We start from the raw sequence: 16,968 nt of genomic DNA on the forward strand, positions 1-16,968 counted from the left end.
CGATAGTCACCGTTTCTGGGGCCCCCAATACTGGCCATCTAAGCTGGGGTCCCCACCTGCGCCGTCTAGATCAGTCAAAAGCCTGGGGGTAGTTATCGATGATGAGCTTTCCTTAAAACCTCAGGTCAATTCCGTTGTGTCCACCTGCTTCTTTCAATTACGGAAAATAAAGAAGATCAGTTGGCTGCTCACTCGACCTGCTCTGACGCAGGTTGTAAGAGCATTGGTGTTGTCACTTAGACTACGCCAATGCCATCTATCTTGGTCTGCCTGTCACCCTTAGCAAACGTCTACAGCTGGCACAAAACCAGGCAGCGAGACTGATTTATCACCACCCCCGATGGCAGTCCGCCAGACCGCTTCTGAGGCAGCTCCATTGGCTTCCGATTCAACACCGCGTTAGTTTCAAAACGGCCTGCATGATTTTCAAATCCCTTCACAACTCTGGCCCACAGTTCATCCAAAAACTTTTTCTTAGGTACACCCCCTCCCGCAACCTTCGCTCTGCCTCCCAAATCTTCCTGACTGTCCCTCGCTACAAGCTGTTGCGCAAAGGAGGCCGTAGGTTTGCCACCCTCGCTCCCAAGCTATGGAACTCTCTCCCCCTGGAGCTTCGCTCATGCACTGCCCTTCTTCCATTCAGGAAGCTCTTAAAAACATGGCTGTTCACCCAGGTTGCGGCCTAGTGCTAACAGCCTCTTGTAAGTTAGTTCCCCTGCTGGTCAGCGCCATGAAACCTTTGGGTGTGCGAGCGCTTTATAAGACTTTGATAAGATAAGATATATTAAGTTCCAGGGATTTCCCTTTGACTTGTGTCATTGTGCCCTGTTCCCTGGTGAAAGTGGGGTACCCTCTCTCTTGAAATCTGTTGTGATACAATAAACCTCGTTGTATTGAGTTATGGTAATCCTTTAACCAATCTTGAGGTGCCATTTGCATGTGTGCATTATATAGATCTGTGATGAAATCCTTCTGTTGTACTGGTACCAAAAGTTTTTGGGGAGGAATAATGGGTTCTCCTATTTTGTCTTGTTTCATGTCTGAGGTATGTCCGTATCTAGATAACACATCAGATTGAATTTGTTGTGCACCTGGTCTATAGGTTATAACGAAGTCAAATGTACTAAAAAAATTTAACCAGCGCATCTGACGTGGAGTTAATGCTTTTAGTGCTCCAAAGAACGGTAGGTTCTTATGGTCAGAAAAGATGGTAACAGGGTACTTGGCTCCCATTAAATGGTGCTCCATTCAGAAAAGGCTACTTTGATAGCTAATAGTTCTCTTTCAGCCACAGTGTAATTTTGTTTAGCTGGTAATAACGTTTTGGAATAGAAGGCTATAGGATGTAATTGGCCATCTATTGCATCTCGTTGAGAGAGAACTCCTCCTAAAACTACTTGTGAAGCATCCGCTTCGACAAAAAATGGCAAGTCAGGATCAGGATGTTTCAGAATTGGGGCTGAAGATAACTTTTGTTTCAGGAGTTGAAAGGCGTGAGCCGCCTCATCAGACCAAAGAAATCTTTGCCCTTTCCGCAACAAGGTAGTTATTGGGGCCTCAATGTCTGCAAAATGAGAAATAAACCTCCTATAAAAATTGGCGAAACCCAGAAATTTCTGAACATCCTTCATAGATGATGGTTCTGGCCAATCAGTAATAGCACTAATTTTCTTTTCATCCATAATTATTCCTTGAAGTGACAGGCAGTATCCTAAAAAGTCCACTTTGCTGACATTTGATGGAGCAAGCTTAAAAACAACATTTTGTTCAGACTTGCGAAGTTAACCTCTCCTAATAAAAGTAACAAGATTAACAAGTTTGTGGTGAAATTATTAATCAATTTCGTTTTAAAGATACATTCATCATGGGTTTACACGCAGGATTAATATGCTTTTTGTTGCAAACGCAAAGAAAAATTAATAAACTAACCTTGTCTATTGTCTTTGTCATTATTAAATGCGGCAGTTTTAATTATTAGCATGTGCTTATTATATGTGCTTCTGTTATGTCTTTTGTGATAAAAGCTCTAAGAGTTCCTGAAAGTTCGAAAAGGAAACGTAAATATGATGCTGCTTTGTGTGCTAAGCTAGGTAACATAATTAACCCTGTTAATTAGCAAAGGGGGAGGGTAACAGAATGGGTCTCAATTCTTTAATTAATTGATGTCTTATGTTTGTTTAAATAATAGTTTCCAAAGTGAGGCCTGAAAAGTGGCTCAGAAAATATGGCTGACCGAGATGCAGACGTGAAACCTTGTCCAGAGTGGAGCCTTGCATTTACGCAGTAGTGGAGATTTTTGCTGCACAAACATTATTAATTGAAAGAACAATTCATTGCTTGAATAGAATATGCTCACGGAGAGAAGGCTTAAGGACAGGAAGAGAGTGTCTGCCAAGATTAGGAAGTAATGTTTTGATCTTGAAGAAAGTTACTCTTTTAGGGAAGCTGAATGACGCGGAAGAGAAAAGACAATAGGGCTTATGTGAAGCCCGGACTTGGTCAAAATTCAGAGATGACCTAACAGTGGACTGACATGTTTCAGCCAATGGGAAGTCTAGATTCAATTGAAAGAATGTGAAATGTAGAAAGTTTAGCTAGAGATAAAGGTATAAATTATGACACCATGAGTGGAGAATAAACTCTTACTTTCCGATACCTGAATGGTGCTCGTTATGCTGATGGACCTTTGGCGCACGTAAGGATAGCTGACTTTATGAATTATTCCTTTCTAGGTAAAGAGAGATTTAGTCAGGGAAATAGGTACAGGGAAAGGAAACTTTTATTTTGCTAAATTCTTCATGATTCTGAGCTAACTTTGAAATGTCAGTTCTAATTTCATTTCCATATTAAAATGCAGCTAATTCTTATTTGCTTATGAAATAAAGATATTTGAAACTTAAAATGTTCTTTCTTATGAATAATAAAGCTAATAAAATTAGATTTTAAATGACAAGCTGGTCTTGGTTATTCATGGACTAGTTTCCATTAGTTGATCCATCAACCATAGTGGTTTGATTTAAATGAATAATCGTTTACATCATGATAATGAAAAATAAACTGCAGTTGTATATATTAGTGTAAATATTATATGTATAGAATATAAATCAAATCACATGATTCAGCTGCTTAAACATTGTCTCATTGGTGTTATGGGCCTGTTTAAGTGTTTTATAAATAATGGTGAGTATTAAGGTGGTAGGTAGCATTTGTGAGACAGTTTTTCTATAGGAGCGCTGGATCAATTTCTTGGTAGCAGAGTTTGGTTACTATGGTAACTGACATGTTACATGGTAATTACATAGGATTACATGTTTAAAAACTTGTTACGTTTGTTTAGTTGTTATATGTAGTCGAAAGGTTTTTTCCAGCAGTGTGAAAAACTCCTAGTTGTGCCGGCATGAGTAGTGTGACAAGTGAAGTTGCACAGTGCATTTGTTCTGTTTCAAAATAGTGGTATTGTCATATATCACTAGTGTTGTGGTAGTACAGCACAAGTTTAGGTAAATTTTAGGTGTGTAAGGTAGAATGCATAGTGAGGATTGTCTATGAAATCGTAGCTTTCGAGTATAGGGACTTCTGCCCTGCTTTAAAACTCACTGTGAAAAGAATAGTAGAATTTATCCAAGCTTGAGTGAAGGGTAAGGAAGCGCTGTCTATCTTACTGACGAGAAGGAATTTTTATAGGTGGGTTAAAGTCCTACTAAAGATCCATGTATGAATGGTTAGGGATTTTCCTGTATGAAAGTGCGTAAATGTAATTGTAATATACGATCGAGTAAAACTCTGAATTGTCTCTAAGGAGGTGAAAAAATCTCTGTATTTGCATTTGGAGAGAGACGAGTTTGTTATTACTTGCAAGAAGGGTAGGGTAAGGCTGCTTACTTTATCGACAAATTTATATATTCTGTGAAAATAGCATTGTCTATATCACGCGAAAAGAATACTTGAATGTATGAGAAAACTATCACTTTATTTTAGTGAAACAGACAAATGGTTTGTTCTATGTGAAGTTATTAACTAATTTTCATTGAAAGTTTTGTAAATGTGGCGCTGTAAAAATTTTTTGTAAAGGAGGGGTTAGTTTAAAGAGTGAGAGATGGAGCAGTTTCTCTGCAGCCGTAGCATACGTCACTAGTGTCGCGCTGTGATTGGCTAACATACGTCACAGTATTCGCGCACAGATTGGTTCACGTGACAAGACAAGCTTACAGCTGATTGGCTCATTCTGAAAAACAGTAATTCTATTGGTTGAGCAGAATAGTGATGTGGCTTAACCTGATTGGCTTGTTAGTGAGTTTCGCGCACGGATTGGTTGGTGTTGCGGAATAACAACTTCCTTGTTACGATCTTTACCGAAGTTGAGAAATAATTCAAAAATATGGATTATTATTTCAGGAAAGAGAAAAAGAAACTTACATGGTTTCAGAAGTTGAAAAATAAATTTAAAACTGACAAGAAAATTGCAACGCGAGGCGGAAAATTAATTCATAAGTACAAAACGCCTGCAGCATACATGTTAGGTGATTATGGTTTTCATACTTGTCTCTGGATTGAGAATTGGATGAAATATACTGAGAATTATGGTTTTTTAGCATGGCCAGAAGACAGATCATTTAACGTAGCGGTTTTGAGGAACTTAAGAGAAAGAATGGCAAATCTTGTACAGAAACCTAGACCTACACAATTTGAAGCTTTAGTTGAATGGGAAGATGAGATGCGTGAAATAGAACAAGAAAGCAGAGGAATTCCAAAAAGAATAACTAGAGAAACACATCAGGATAGAATGTGTCGATGGAGAAGTGCAGACATGTGTGATGGCTTGTACCCAGTGAGACTAATTAATCAGACATCTGGAAAAAAGTGTTCTCAAAAGAAAAATAATATTAGAGAAGAGAGTGATTCAGAAGATGCAGTTTTAAAAGAAATGTTTACTAAAAAACTGTCACCTTTTCAACCAGTTTGTACATGTACTACTCCAAGTGCCCCACCTAGAGAAATTGTTGATGAAATTTCCCCTGAAACGAATTTGACCAATATTAAAACTCCAGAAAAAGTAGAAACAGGATGTATTTCAATTATATCACCAGAAAATAGTAATTTTACTGAAACTCCAGATCAAAGAAATGAAACCCCAAGAAGTGCAACCCCAAGAAACGGATTCAGAGCAGATAGGTATAAAGAATTACCAATACCAGATACTTCAGAATATATTCGTTCAGCAAATGAATTAATACAGCAGTTAACTAAAAGCATGGAAGCAGTAACCGTGCCTGTAACAATCGGACGTGTTCTTCCAGTATTTGATCAAAAAGAAATTAAACATTCAGCTTTAAATGTTCCATTAAATACGGGAATACAAAAAGTAACTTAAAAATTGTTATTCATATTTAACTGAATTACATCGAGAGAGAATGAGGATGCCTGACTTAACTCTTAATCAAAGCTTAATTTCTAAAACACAATTGGTGCAGAATCTGATTCAGAATCGCCAGAAAAGAGTATTAATAAAATAAATTTAACGCCCGAAGGTAAATTACTTGATGTTAGGAAACTGAAAGCAGATATAGAAGAATTAATTATTGGAACAATTGGAACTGACAGTTTAAAGGCATATCAGGATGATGAATTATTATTTATTTGCAAAAGCATTACATGGAAAGCGAAAAACAGATATGATCACTTAGAAGAAATAGCTGCTGAGTCTGAAATTGATTTGAGTAAACAGAAACATTTGCAGAAAAGTTACAGGGTGGATTTTTCTGAAAAAGACATTGAAAACATGAATAATTCAGGAACACCAAAAAACACCAAAAAATCACTCATATAAAAGATTTAATCACGATTTGAGAAAATGGGGTGAATTAAGTAAATGGAGAGCAAAATGGACAAAGAAAAGAGATGAAGACAGAACAAGTTTAAATTTTCTCATAAAAGAAGAAGATAAAATAGTAAATGAATTCCCGATGAGAGAAATAGCAGGTGGAGGATTCGTACATGTCCCATGGACAAGACAGGACATTTTACTGTTCACAAATGATTTTCCCCGTTTGAGAGAAAAACCTGTAGAATGGTATCGACACGTAGAAAGATTTGTGAAAGTTTCAAAGGTTTTGTGGGTTGATCTCGATGGATTATTTGACATAATTGTCCCATTAGATATTTGGACAGAATGTAAAATTTCTATAGATTGGCCTAGAGAATAACCTGCTCGAGATAAGGTAACAGGTGCTCCTTCACCAGATGTAATGAAAATGTATGACAAAGTAATTGTGTTTTTGAAAAACAAAATTCCTCCTAAAGAAATAGATTGGGTTAAAATTGACAGAACAATTCAGGAGACAAAAGAATCAGTTCATTCATTTTGTGAAAGATTACTGCTGGTATTTAAACAATACAGTGGTGATGAGCATCTGAGTGAGAAAGATGTGAGCCATTTTATATACAGATTTGTATATGGCTTGAGACCTGAAATTAGTGAAATGATAAGAACTGGAATAGTTGGGTGGCAATCACATACAGTTGATGATATTTTGATGAAGGCAAACTACTGTAGTGATGAGATAGATGCTAAACAAAAGAAGCTGAAAGAAAAGGCAATGTGGGCACAGGTGAAAGTGGCTGAGCAACAGATAGCAACTTTAGGAAATAAAAATGCTGATCAGAATCAAGGAAAATTTAAAGGTAATTATAAGCCAAAGTTCATGGGAAATATAGAGGAGTTAAAATAGAAACTCCCATGTTTTATTTGCGGCGAAATTGGACACTGGAAGCGCGAATGTAAGAATCCGCCCAGAAATGTTGTTAAAAATCAATCATTAAATCCACAGATGCAGAAAGAGATAAATCAGCACCAACAGCTACAGCGACAGTTAGTGATTCAGCAAAGTCAGTTGCCACAACAGTTACCACAACCACCCCTTCCAAACTGTGTAAATTTGCAGAGATACAGAACAGAATTAGGATTCAGCGGAGGAGAACAGGTAAACAGATCACCGAGAGTGAATGTGTCAAATTTGTCACAACAATTCTTGTTAAAGGAAGATGGAGGGTGTGATTCTGATGATTACTTCTGACAGTGCCTGAGAGAGGAGGAAGAGTGTGTGCTTGGAGCCACTCTTGAGGTAGATCAATCTGGTCCATTTGTGAATGGTAAAGTGAATGATGTGGAAATTACTTTCCTAGTGGATACAGGTGCTACCCGTTCTACTGTTAGATCAGTGGAAATAGAAAACCTACCTCTCTCTGGTGAGAAGATCCAAGTAGTTGGTGTTGCTAATCAACAGATTAAAACAGATGTAACCAAACCAGTCGAAGTTGAAATAGGTAAATTTAAAGACATGCATAGATTTATAGTTTGTGACAGCAGTCCTGCAAATCTGTTAGGTAGGGATATACTCTGTAAGATGAATTACACAATATATTGTTCACCGGATGGTATAGAGCTGCAAACTCCAGAAAAAGATGGTCTTTACAAATTAACAATGTCAATGGATGAGGCAGAAGAAAGCAGATTATTTCCTGTGTTTGATAAAAATAATTTACCTGAAGAATTAAAAGAGACAGTAAATGTAAAAATGTGGGATTTCACCGGAGATGAAATGGGTTTAATGAAAAATGTAGACCCAGTGCAAATAACAGTAAAACAAGGAGTAGATTATCCAAATATACCACAGTATAAAATGAAAGCAGTAGTGATTGAGGGAGTAATTCCTCACCGATTATGGGAATTAAAAAGCCAAATGGAACTTTCAGGATAGTTCAGGACCTGAGAAAAGTTAACAAAATTGTTATTCCTTGTTGTTCAGTTGTACCAAACCCAGGGGTAATTTTATTTCAGATTCCGCATGATGCAGAATGGTATACAGTTATTGATCTATGCAATGCATTCTTTACTGTTCCATTGCATCCAGAAAGCCAACACATTTTTGCGTTCAGATTCCAAGACCGTATTCTAGCATGGTGTGGAATCCCTCAAGGGTACACTGAGAGTCCATCTATTTTTAATCAGTTGCTAAAGAAATCTTTGGAAAATCTAGATTTACCAGGAAAATCTATGCTAGTGCAGTATATTGATGATCTCCTTGTTGCTGCAAAAACAAGAGATAATTGTGTAACAGATACCATTACTCTCCTAAATCATCTGGCAGATGATGGACACAAAGTATCTCCTGGGAAATTACAGTTTTGTAAACAAGAAGTAAAATATATTGGTCATAGAATTGCAAAAGGTACCAGACAGGTAACAACAGAAAGAATAAAAATGATTCACGCAATGCAACCTCCAAGAACACGGAGACAGGTTAGAATGTTTCTAGGCATGGTAGGTTATTGTCGCCAATGGATTAGTGGATTTTCTGTGATTGCAAAGCCATTGCAAAGACTAACAAAAGCAGACATAAAAGATCTGATTAGTCTGACAAAAACTGAAATGGAGGCTTTTGAACAGCTAAAAGGAAGTTTGTGTGAAGCTCCAGCATTGGGAATGCCTGATTATGAAACAGAGTTTGAGCTGTATTGCAGTGAAAGAGAAGGTTGTGCATTATCAGTTCTGATTCAAAGACATGGAAGACTGAGAAAACCAATAGCATATTTCTCAGCTGTTCTTTATCCTGTTGCAAAAGCATTACCAGGTTGCGTGAAAGCAGTAGCTGCAACAAGTGTAAGTTTGGAACAAAGTGAGGGAATAATTATGGGATTTCCAGTAAAGGTATATGTACCACACTCTGTTGAAATTCTGCTTACTAGAAGCAAAACACAGCATTTGACAAGTAATAGGTTAACAAAATATGAAAAAGTGATTCTTGGATCAGACAATGTCTCGATTGCAAGTTGTGTAAATCTGAATCCATCCACATTGTTACCTGATGCTTCTGAAACAGAAATCAGAGATGAAATTATTGATCATGAATGGCTGGATGTATTAGAATATTGCACAAAACCAAGGCAGGATATTAAAGATGTCCCGTTGCCTGAATCAGACTATGTCTTGTTTGTTGATGGTTCATGTTTGAGAACATATGAAGGTGTTCTGAATGCAGCATATTCAGTATGCACGGTTGCAGATGTGATCGAAGCCTCAAGTCTCAAAGGAATTCGTTCAGCTCAAGTAGCAGAATTAATTGCTATGATTCGAGCATGTGAATTGGGAAAAGGACAAAAGATTACCATGGTGACTGATAGTCAGTATGGATATGACGTGGTTCATGACTATGGCCAGCTCTGGTCTCAAAGAGGTTATTTAACTTCTGCGGGATCACCAATAAGAAATGCTAAATTGATTAAAAGACTAATTGATGGAATTCAGTTGCCAGAAAAAATTGCAGTAGTTAAATGTACTGCTCATCAGAGAGGAATGGACTACATAACAAAAGGAAATTCATATGCTGATGACATTGCGAAATTTTGTGCAAGACATAATGCAGCAGTCAATCGGGAAAAAGAAAATGAACATGTTTTGAACTCACTTATGCTAATATCTGTAGTTGATACCTGGCAAGGAGTAAAACAGTTGCAAGATGAGGCAAGTGATGAGGAAAAAGACACATGGTTAAAATCAGGATGTAGGCAAAGAGAAGAGGATGAAATTTGGGTTTACCAAGATGACAGACCAGTGATGCCAGACAGTATGATTTCAGACATGGCACGCATGTACCATGGTCCAGGACATATAGGCAGAGATTCCATGATTAGGCTATTCAGGCAAACATGGTAAAATCCAAAAATTCAGAATAATTGCAGAATGCTTTTGTCAGAGATGTCTGATCTGCCAGCAGATCACTCCAAACAGAAAAACAGTTGTAAGCATGGGAACCATAGGACGGGAGGGTGATCCTTTTACCAGAATACAGCTTGACTTCATTGACATGCCACCTCACAACAAACTAAGATATGTCTTGGTGATTGTTTGTTTGTTCTCAAGATGGATGGAAGCTTTTCCAACTCATCATAATGATTCAATCACTGTTGCAAAACTGCTGCTGAGAGAATTCATACCTAGGTATGGATTCCCAGTGTCGGTCGAGACAGATCGCGGCCCACATTTTGAAAACAGATTGTTAAAACTGATTTGTGAAGCATTGAGCATTAAGCAACAATTGCATTGTGCATACAGGCCAGAGGCCTCAGGTGGTGTTGAACAAGTGAACGGAACAATACAAAATAGAATAGGAAAAATGTGTTTAGCAACAGGAATGAAGTGGACAGATGCTCTACCACTTGTTTTGATGACTTTGAGAAGCATTCCAGATAAGAAAACAGGATTGAGTCCTCATGAAAAAATAATGGGCAGGGTCATGAGGCAAGCATTTGTTCCAGTTGACAAGTTACTAAGTATAAATGATAGCGTCATTTTGGATTACTGCAAGAATCTATCTGACGTGGTGACTTCTGTGTTACATCATGTAGGAACTGAAGTGCTCACAAAAGAAAAAGAACAAGCTCATGATCTGTTACCAGGAGACTGGGTGAGGACAAAGGTGCATCGAAGGAGAAATTGCCTAGTACCAAGGTGGCAAAAAGCAAGACAGGTGATTTTGGTCACAACGAATGCAGTAAAGTGTAGGGGATTAAAAAGGTGGATTCATGCGAGTCATACCATACGAGTCCCAGAACCTGAGAATCCTGACGAAGAAGGTGATACAACAGCTGATTCCGATTCAGAAGAAGAGCCTGATGAAAATCCAGATCCTGAAGATTGACAAGATAGTCGACATCTGGAAGCTTCAAATGCGAATGAAGCTTTGAATGAAGAGATTGTAATACACGATTCTGAAGAAGAAAATGATAATCTGCTAGATCAAGAAGCAGAAAAAGAAACCGATCAAGAAGTGATTCAAGATCAAGATCAGGAGAGTATTGAAAAGCAGAATAGAAAGTTTGGAAGAAGGAACAAAGATTCTGAAACTGGTGAACTGGAAATAATTGAAGAAGAAGAAGAAATTCCAAGTACCAGCTATAAGAATGACTTTCCTAACAAAGTGAAACTGCTGAGTAAAGAAGTTCCTGAATCTGATGAAGATTCTGACTCAGAAAAAATGATCATTAATGAATCAGCTGAAAATACAGAAAGTGAAACAGATGACAGTGAAGATGAATTCAATTTAAAGAAAACAAGAAAAAGAGCTTGGAGAGTGGAATATAATTTGAGAGAACCAAAAAAGAAGCTAACAAGAAAAGGAGATAATTGGCCAAAAGAATTTGGAGGTATCAAATTTAAATTAGTGAATAAAGCAAAAGAGCAAGTTGATGAGATTTCAAGTCAAAAAGAGGTAGACTTGAGAAGAAAAAAGAGGCAGGAAAGAAAATAGAAGTGATAAGTATTAGAGCAAAGAGAACATTAAAACCAAACCAGAAATATAAATCGCCAGAGTGGGCATACATTATAATCCCACCAGTAGTAGAGGTTAATAGTAGCCAAGAAGATTTTGATGATGCAGGTGACAATGATTGAACTTATTGATTAATTGACACAAGGTTGAAGAAATTGTGTTAGGAGACACAAGGTCGAAGAAATTGTGTTAGCTGCAAAAAACACATTTGATGTATGACATAAGGTCAAAGAAAAGTTGTTAGGGATAAAAAATTTAAAAAAAGAGGGGAGTATATTTAGTAATTTTTACATTTTTATTTTTTATTAAGCCGTCATTCTAAAGAGTAAAAGATTCCTTATTCTTATACTAATAAAAATTCAAGATGCTCAATTCTCAAAAGATTTGCAAACTGTTTTCAATATGTATAATTTTGATTATTTTAGTTTGGTTAATTTTAGCTGTTGTCTTTCCTTTTGGTGTAGATAAAGAGATGTATAAAGCTAACATGACAACTAAAGTTGTGATTAATTCTGAGAAAACTGATACTAATAGAATTATTGTACATAAACCAGAGATTCACCAAGATAGATCTATTAGAGATTTTTCTAGCAATACCTTCTCAAGACTTTTATCTGAATATGTGGAGTGATGAATGCAAAAGACTGTTATGTTTGTGTGAAATTACCTACTTCTGTGGCTTAAGGAGTTAAATGTAACATGCTTCCTCTTACTTATGGTATACCATGTAGTGTAATAGCAAGTTTGTTTTATAAAACTGGTCATCTGGAATATTATTATTCAGATTTTGATGAAATTTTTGCAAATTTAAAGGTTGTAGATAATTTGAATAAAGTGAGACCTGCTAAACAGATGAGGGAATTTTTCCTGACAACTAATGAACTCACTTATGAGTATGCTTATAGAAATAATCTAACATGTAAATTGAGAACAGAAGAGAAACATTCTTAAATATGGTGAAAGAGAGAAGGGCAATTTATAAGCGAAACTAAATGACAAACAGACTAAGACAAAATTTTGGCAGTTTGAAGATGAGAAGCTTAATGGTAGAAATGTAAATGTTGCGATTCGCATAGATAAACCTGTTAGTGGAAAATTTTATATAAGGAGAGACAATACTTTGTACAATAATTATTTTGTAGGTGCAAGTCAATGTGAAGATACTTATCAAATTACAGGGGGCTGGAGATTTAAAGGCGGCAAAGATCCAATTTTCCCGGAATTTATTTTGTTTGTGGGAATAAAGCCTATTACAGCCTCCTGGACCACTGGTATGGGACTTGTTATTTAGGTTTAGTTTTTCCCAAAATTTTTCATGTAGATAGAAATGCAGATGGTTCATTTGAAATTAGCAGCCATGTGAACAGATTCAGAAGAGAAAGTTTTTCAGAAATTTTGGGAGACATATTTGGTGCATTAATATCTATGGTGGGAATTACCCTGAACGCAGGTAAAATTAAAAAATTGTCCACAATTGTTGATAGATTGTCAACAAACACTGCAAGTGGTTTTCAATTAGTGAATATTGAACTTGTTGCCATGAGAACCATGGTATTGCAGGATCGTCTTGCATTAGATATCCTGTTAGCAAAGGAGGGAGGAGTTTGTGGGATCTTACATGTTCAACACTGTTGCACATACATACCTGACAAGAGCCAGAACATAGAGACGTATATTAAAAACATTACAGAATTACATTCAGAAATAGAACCCTTAGAAGATGAGAGTTTTTCAGAACATTTAAGCAAAAGATTTGCAGCAATCAAACACTGATTTCAAGAGATTGGTAGTTCAATTATAGGTAAAATAGTTTTTCCTTTAGTAATAATAGTTATAGTGATACTTTTGTTAAAAATTAGTTGCATGCTACACAAGAGAATATGAGAGTTGCAGAAAATCAGATGATGAATCTAAAGTTTAGAAGTACTAATATTAAGAAAGTTCAAAACATGTTCAAGGGTTGAAAATGTGTAACATTTTGGGTATTGTTTGGTGATTTTGAAATCACCAGATGAGGGAGTTGATGGAGCAAGCTAAAGAACAAAATTTTGTTCAGACTTGCAAAGTTAACCTCTCCTAATAAAAGTACCAAGATTAACAAGTTTGTGGTGAAATTATTAATCAATTTAGTTTTAAAGATACATTTATCATGGGTTTACACGCGGGATTAATATGCTTTTTGTTGCAAATGCAAAGAAAAATTAATAAACTAACCTTGTCTATTGTCTTTGTCATTATTAAATGCGGCAGTTTTAATTAATAGCATGTGCTTATTATATGTGCATCTGTTATGTCTTTTGTGATAAAATCTCTAAGAGTTCCTGAAAGTTCGAAAAGGATTTGTAAATATGATGCTGCTTTGGGTGCTAAGCTAGGTAACATAATTAACCTTGTTCATTAGCAAAGGAGAAGGGTAACATAATGGGTCTCAATTCTTTAATTAATTGATGTCTTGTGTTTGTTTAAATAATAGTTTCCAAAGTGAGGCTTGAAAAGTGGCTCAGAAAATATGGCTGACAGAGATGCAGACGTGAAACCTTGTCCAGAGTGGAGCCTTGCATTTACGCAGTAGTGGAGATTTTTGCCGCACAAACATTATTAATTGAAAGAAGAATTCTTTGCTTGAATAGAATATGCTCACGGAGAAAAGGCTCAAGGACAGGAAGAAAGGGTCTGCCAAGATTAGGAAGTAATGTTTTGATCTCGAAGAAAGTTACTCTTTTACGGAAGCCGAATGACACGGAAGAGAAAAGACAATAGGGCTTATGTGAAGCCCGGACTTGGTCAAAATTCAGAGATGACCTAACAGTTGACTGACATGTTCCAGCCAATGGGAAGTCTAGATTCAATTGAAAGAATGTGAAATGTAGAAAGTTTAGCTAGAGAGAAAGGTATAAATTATGACACCATGAGTGGAGAATAAACTCTTACTTTCCGATTCCTGAATGGTGCTCGTTATGCTGATGGACCTTTGGCGCTCGTAAGGATAGCTGACTTTATGAATTATTCCTTTCTAGGTAAAGAGAGATTTAGTCAGGGAAATAGGTACAGGGAAAGGAAACTTTTATTTTGCTAAATTCTTCATGATTCTGAGCTAACTTTGAAATGTCAGTTCTAATTTCATTTCCATATTAAAATGCAGCTAATTCTTATTTGCTTATGAAATGAAGATATTTGAAACTTAAAATGTTCTTTCTTATGAATAATAAAGCTAATAAAATTAGATTTTAAATGACAAGCTGGTCTTGTTTATTCATGGTCTAGTTTCCATTAGTTGATCCATCAACCATATTGGTTTGATTTAAATGAATAATCGTTTACATCACGATAATGAAAAATAAACTGCAGTTGTATATATTAGTGTAAATATTATGTGTATAGAATATAAATCAAATCACATGATTCAGCTGCTCAAATATTGTCTCATTGGTGTTATGGGCCTGTTTAAGTTTTTTATAAATAATGGTGAGTATTAAGGTGTTAGGTAGCATTTGTAAGACAGTTTTTCTATAGGAGCGCTGGATCACATTAAAAGTAAATTTTTCGAATTTAGCAAAGAGATGATTTTCTTTTAACTTTGATAATACTGCACGAACATGTTGGGTATGTTCTTTCGGGTTCTTGGAGTAAATGAGGATGTCGTCTATGTATACTATGACACAAACGTCCAGGAATTCGTGTAGGACCTCATTTATAAAGAATTGAAAGGCCGCAGGGGCATTACACAACCCAAAGGGCATTACTGTGTACTCAAATAGACCAAACTTTGTCTTGAAAGCTGTCTTCCACTCATCCCCCTCTTTTATTCCGGCCAGGTGGTAAGCTCCCCGAAGATCTAGTTTAGTGTATACAGTAGAATGTCTTAATTGATCCAACACACAGGTATTAGAAGAAGAGGATATTTATTTTTAATTGTAGCCTTATTTAGTCCTCTATAGTCGATACACACACGCAGAGATTTATCCGGCTTCGGGGTAAAAAAAAGTGGAGATGACACCGGGGATGTGGAATGTCGGATGAACCCAGACTGTAGTAGGTCATCTAGGTAGGTTCTTAAATATTTAAACTCTTCGTCAGTCAAAGCATATACTCTGTTATTAGGTAAAGGGGCCCCTGGGATGAGATCTATACGGCAGTTATATGACTGATGTGGGGGTAACACACTAGCCTTCACTGGATCAAAAACGTCTTTAAAGTCAGAATATTCAGGAGGGAGACTTGGTTCGTCATGTGGAACACTAGCACAGTGTATAACTGAGCTCTGTTCTGTACCTAGTTCTTGATAGCAATTGGTTCTACAGAATGAGGAATCCAAAACAACTGTTCTGTTCACCCAATCAATTTTTGGGTTATGAGTTGTTAACCAGGGTACCCCGAGAATCAAGCCAAAATTAGGGGTATCTATCAGATCAAAGCTAATCATCTCTGTGTGCCCGATTTGACAGACCATGACAAGGTGACTTGTTTGTTTTGTGATTAATCTAGAGGTCAATTCTGACCCATCCACTGCACATACTGCTTCTGGACAAGGCTTTAGGCAAATTGGAAGACCTAATGTGTTAGCTAACTTATTATCCACAAGATTTCCTGTTGCTCCTGAGTCCAGTAGGACAGGGAGAGAATGTCTACCTTGGGTAGTAACAATTAAAAAGATCTGAATTATGAAATGTCTGGGTATGTGCGGTACCATGAAGGCTGCAGAATTAGAGGTTTGATTAAGATGTTTTCTTGAACAAGTAACCTCCCCCCTTGTCGAGCCTAATCGTTTCCCGACTCTATTGAGGAGATAGAGGAAACAGTACCCTTTCGTAAAGTTTTAGGTTTTACTGGACATTCTCTGGCAAAATGTCCTGCTTTGCCACAATATAAACATCATTGAAGTTTACTCCTTCTTTCTTTTTCCTCTGACGTTAGTGGGCCTCTGAGTGTCCCCATTTGCATAGGCTCAGGTTCAGGGAGTTTATTATCTGTGGCTTTCTTCTCATGTCTAATAAAAGTTAACTGCGATTCCAGTTTGGATTTATCTCCCTTTCTTTCTCCTAGTCTGTGTTCCAATTTCACGACTAAATCTTCAAAGTCAGAATAGTCTTCTGGCAAATCAACAATATGAGCCAGCGCGTCTTTTAACTCGTCTCCCAAACCTTTATAAAAAAAGGGAGACACGCTTTTCTTCTGGCCATCGTGTCTCGGTGAGTAAACGATTAAAACTAGTGAGATAGGTCAATAAATCCTTGTTACCTTGTTTAAGATTATAAGCTCATTATCGCTTGCCTGCATAAAAGTGTGTTTTGCAAAAAGGCTGGTCATGGTACGTTTAAATTGATTCCAATTATGGAGGATGGGATCATCTCTATCCACGAAAGGAATTGACCAATTGGCTGCTGTACCGCCCAAATAAGACAAGACGAATGCCACTTTCGTAGCATCAGTAGGGAACTGTTGTGGTTTACAAACGAAGTGTAATTGACATTGATTGATAAAAACATGGAATTTGTTACTATCTCCATGAAAACGTTCAGGTGCTGCTAAAGGCACAGCATTAGGAACATTAACAGTAACCTCAACTGGGGGGGGAAGTTGCATGTTTTGCTCGCGCACCTGTCTCTGGGGAGGTTTTAAACAAAGGCGTAAAAGCTGTGTT

The sequence above is a fragment of the Lissotriton vulgaris genome, chromosome 11, assembly GCF_964263255.1.
Source record: "Lissotriton vulgaris chromosome 11, aLisVul1.2, whole genome shotgun sequence".
NCBI lineage: Eukaryota > Metazoa > Chordata > Amphibia > Caudata > Salamandridae > Lissotriton > Lissotriton vulgaris.